At 42.1% G+C, this 4,332-nt stretch overlaps 1 long non-coding RNA gene across 1 annotated transcript; it reads right to left on the bottom strand.

The window, feature by feature from the left end:
- Window positions 1-1,137: 1,137 nt before the first annotated feature.
- On the bottom strand, window positions 1,138-4,264 carry LOC125482742. The gene is made up of 2 exons (XR_007261735.1): window positions 3,895-4,264; window positions 1,138-1,814 (listed from the first exon to the last, which is right to left on the bottom strand). It is a non-coding gene; the product is annotated as an uncharacterized LOC125482742 (long non-coding RNA).
- Between the last annotated feature and the right edge of the window lie 68 nt (window positions 4,265-4,332).

The following is a 4,332-nucleotide window of genomic DNA, read 5'->3' as shown; positions in this document are numbered from 1 at the left end:
TGCAGGCTTGGTAGGTGCTGTCAAAGAAGAGTGGGTGAGTAACTGCATGGCATCTTGCAGATAGTGCACACTGCTGCCACTGTCCCTCAGTGGCGGAGGGAGTAAATGCTGAAGGTACCGAATGGGTCACCAGGAGGTGGTCTGCATTGACCTGGATAGTGTAAGGTTTCTCGAGCGTTGTTGGAGCTGCATCCATCTGAGCAGTTGGAGAGTGTTCTATTACATTCCTGCTGATGCACATGCTTTGGGGAGTCACGAGTTGAAGTAATCACCATAGAATCTCTTCGCTTTGACCTATTTGGTAGGCACATTATTCAGATGGCAGCTCCAATTCCGTTTCTCATCAATATTAGCACCCAGGATGATGATAATGGGGAATTCCGTGAAGATATACCCAGTGAATGTCACTTGGCTGTGGTTAGATTCTCATTTCTTGGATTTGGTCATTATTTGTTGGTGCAAATGTTCTTTGTCACATAGCAGGCTAACTTCAATGTTGTCTAGGCATACTGCATTTAGATATCTACTGCTTCAGTATCCCGGGAGCCACAAATGACGCTAAAGTAGTGTGCAATCATCAGCAAACATTCCCACTTCTGACCTTATGACGCAGGGAAGGTCATTGATGAAACAGCTGAAGGTGGTTGGGACTGGAACCTGATCCTGAGGAACTCCTGCGGCTGAGAGGATTGCCTTCCTACAATCATAAGCCTCTTCTTTATTCAGTATTACCAAACCAGGGTGAAGTCGGGTAAGGACGATAAGAGAATGTATAATGGAAACATAAAAAAAGGAAAAAAAGGAGCAGAACACTAAAACACAGAACAAGTAGAAAATTAAACTTGTCCAACCAGTACAGCATAAGGTAAGAGTCAAATACAACCATATAAGGACATAGTTTCTGAACCTTAAGTAACTGTTGGCGGTTCACTGTTATGGACATGCAGTTAAACTACCTGAGCCACAATAACTATCTGTATAGCTTAAGATAGTCACCTAAGTATTACTCACTCGGAAAGGCCGGCATGCTGTGAGCTGATGGTGGGGTGAGAGAATCTTGGAAGATAATGTGGAAGTGGAAGTCCTGTCGAAATTAGAGGACTCAGAACGTTGTCAGAAACTGAACAGCATCCTGTCTTTGTAGTAAGTAACTGACATACAATTTATTTAATACCAATGTTACGTGCAACCATTCTGACACGAAGGTGTCTTAATATGCTGTACTGAGCTGTAAAAAGTTGAGTGTCTCCAAGCTAGACTTCGAGACCTCTTCCACATGTCTGTGGTACAAGTTTGATTAAATTCACCTTGTTTTGATCTACCGAGGTCTGAAGATGCAATCTTTTCAAAAACCAGCTATCTAAGGAAGAATAACATCCTCTCGTTCCCATTGACTTTAGCTTTGTTATGATTCCTTAATACAATGCCGTGTCAAATGGAGCCTTAAGATAGCGGATAGTCCCTCTCACATTTGGAATTCAGCTGTTTGGTCCATGTTTGCACCAAGATTGTAAGGAGACCAGGAGCTGAGTGGCTCTGGCTGAACTCAAACTGAGATCCATGACCATGACATTACAAAGCAAGTGCTGCTTGATGTCATTGTTGTCACTCTGTTTTGACTGCATTTACGTATCGACAGGCCAGACAATTGACTGAAGGCTTGTCCACACAGACCACGTGTATGGCTTCTCTTCACTGTGAACGTTGCTTTTACCTTCCATGTTCAAAGCTCCTGAGGACTGAGTGTTACCTGCAGCTCTTGATCCAATGTTTGACTTGAGCTGCCTGTCTGTGAATTCTCCCTTGCCACGTCCCTGGAAAATAAACTTAAAACAGTCAAAAGTGGAATGAATGCTGCTGGATTGTCATAAAACCCCACCTGGATCATTAATCTCCTTGAAAGGACAGAAGTTGAAAAAAACAGGACAAAAATCAGGCTGTGGGAACTGGCTACAGAGCCAGTCATTATTTGTGCAGAGCCAGGACAGTGCGCGGTTTGAGTAATACCACAACAATGCTGTCTGTGTAACAATACAAACTGACCATAACCTTTGTCAGTCTGCAATTAGATAAATGATAAATGAGCTTCTGAAAATGCATTACTGTAAGCAAGTGGGAATTCATGGACCACCTTTAGACACAAGCAGTCCCCCTTTGTACTTGTGAGACTTGCATCTGGAGTACTGGGTTCAGTTCTGGTCACTGTACTTATAGAAAGTTGTTAATATGTTGAAAGCATTTCAGGGAAGATTTAATTGACTAATACATGGAATGAGTGGATTGCCTTATGAGGAAAGGCTAGAATTTAGAAAAGAAAGAGGAGACTCGACTGAAACATAAGAGATCCTGAGGGCACCTGACCAGGTGGATGTTTGAAATATGGTCCCTCTTTTGAGAGAATCTAGAACAGAGTGTCATTGTTTAAAGGTAAGGTGTGTGTCCATTTGAAACAGTGAGGAACATTTCCTTTCTCTCAGAGGGTTGAGAATCTTTGTAATTCCTTTCATCAAAAGGCAGTGAATGCAGAATCTTTAAACATTTTTCTAAGGCAGCAGCAGACAGATTCTTGATGACTAAGATGATGAAAGATGTTCGGGGATATGCGGGCACATAGAGCTGAGGTTGAAATCAGATCAGCCATGATCTTATTGAGCTGCACAGCAGGCTCGAAGCGCCGCGTGGCCTACTCTTGTTCCTCATTCCTATGTTCAAATAAACTGGAGAACAAAGAAACTCGAGTCTTGTCGGATTATTGGAGGCGAGGAGGGTGTTTGAGCTCCAACTGCACCCACCCAGTGAATTAGTTCCATTCTATACCCTCCCCCGACCAGCTTCAATTAACATCTGGAAAATTTTAATCAAATCAATCTTCATCCTTCGAAATCCAAGGGAATACACTATTCCTGCTGAGATGATGCATTTTCAAAAAAGGAGAAGAGAACATATGAAATAGGAACCACAGCAGTCCATTCTGCCCCTCGAGCCTCAAAAAGGTCAAAGCTGATCTATTTAGGTTTCAATTCCACATTCCCACTTTACCTTGATAATTTTTTTTAAATTCCTGTGTGCATTGCTGGCTGAACCTACTTGCCACTGAGGAGGTGGTAGTGATCTGCTTTGTGAACCACTGTAGTCCATGAGCTGTAGGTGGACCTACAATGCTGTTAGGAAGGGATTTCAGGATTTTGACCCAGCAACACTGAAGGAATAGCAATATAGTTCCAATGAATGGTTAGCAGCTTGGAGAGAATTCATGCCCAGAGTCTGAGATCTACGGCAGAGAAAAAGGCTCTGCTGACTGAATGATCTTATCATTATCTTCCAAGTACTGTTATTCCACCTTTTACAGTGGACCCTAATATTTTTCCCCACCTTCATTCCCTGTTTTCTGACTCCCCTTCTTGAATACTGGGGTTACGTTAGCAACCCTCCAATTCACAGGAATTCTGAGAGTCTATAAAATTTGAGGATAACCACTAGCGCATCTGCTATTTCTCGGGCCACTTCCTCAGCTACTCGGAGATGAAGGTTATCAGTCTCTGGGGATTTATCTGCCTGTAATCCCATTGGTTTTCCCAATATCGTTTTCCTACTAAAACTAATTTCTTTCAATTCCACATTCCCATTAAGACCATGTGATCCCCTTAATTTTGGGACATTTGTGTCCTCCTTTTTGAAAACCTGAGACACATTTTATTGGCCTACCATCACTTTGTGTCCTATTATAACTTACCTGTTTCCGATTGTGAGGAGACCCTATTTTCTTCTTGACTAAGCTTTTACTATCAATCTTGAATTACGAGTTTAATGATGATCAGGAAACAGTTGTTGACCGCCAGGAAAAACCCATCTGGCTCATTAATATCTTTCAGAGAAAGAAACTGTCATTCTTACCCGGTCTGGCCTGTACGTTACGTTACTCCAGTCCCACAGCAATGCAGTTGACTCTGGACAGCCCTCTGGGGAATCACGGATGGGCAATAAATTCTGGCCGAGCCAGCAATGCCCATATCCTGTGAATGAATAACAAAAAAAAAAGAGTGCTATTGGTTTGAATGGTCCCTGCAACCGTACTCATTTTGCTTTCTCCTGTTATTAAATCCCTTTGCCGAAATCTTAACTGTTCCCAATCTTTAGGTCTGTTGTTTTATTTGCCTAATTTGTATGCTGTTTCCTTAAATTTAATAGCTGTTCATTTCCCTTTCTCTGCTATGGTTTGACCATGTTTCCCATTTTGTTCTTATGCCAGAGATTGAGATGAATAATTTTCATATCTTGTCCAAGCCCTCTTACAATGTTTGCCATTAACCATCTCCCATCATCTATTTAAAA

Source organism: Rhincodon typus, unplaced genomic scaffold, assembly GCF_021869965.1.
Source record: "Rhincodon typus isolate 14 unplaced genomic scaffold, sRhiTyp1.1 hic_rhity00016243, whole genome shotgun sequence".
In the NCBI taxonomy this organism is placed as follows: domain Eukaryota; kingdom Metazoa; phylum Chordata; class Chondrichthyes; order Orectolobiformes; family Rhincodontidae; genus Rhincodon; species Rhincodon typus.
Note: the sequence above shows the minus strand (reverse complement) of the source record. Positions and strands in the feature narration are given on the sequence as shown.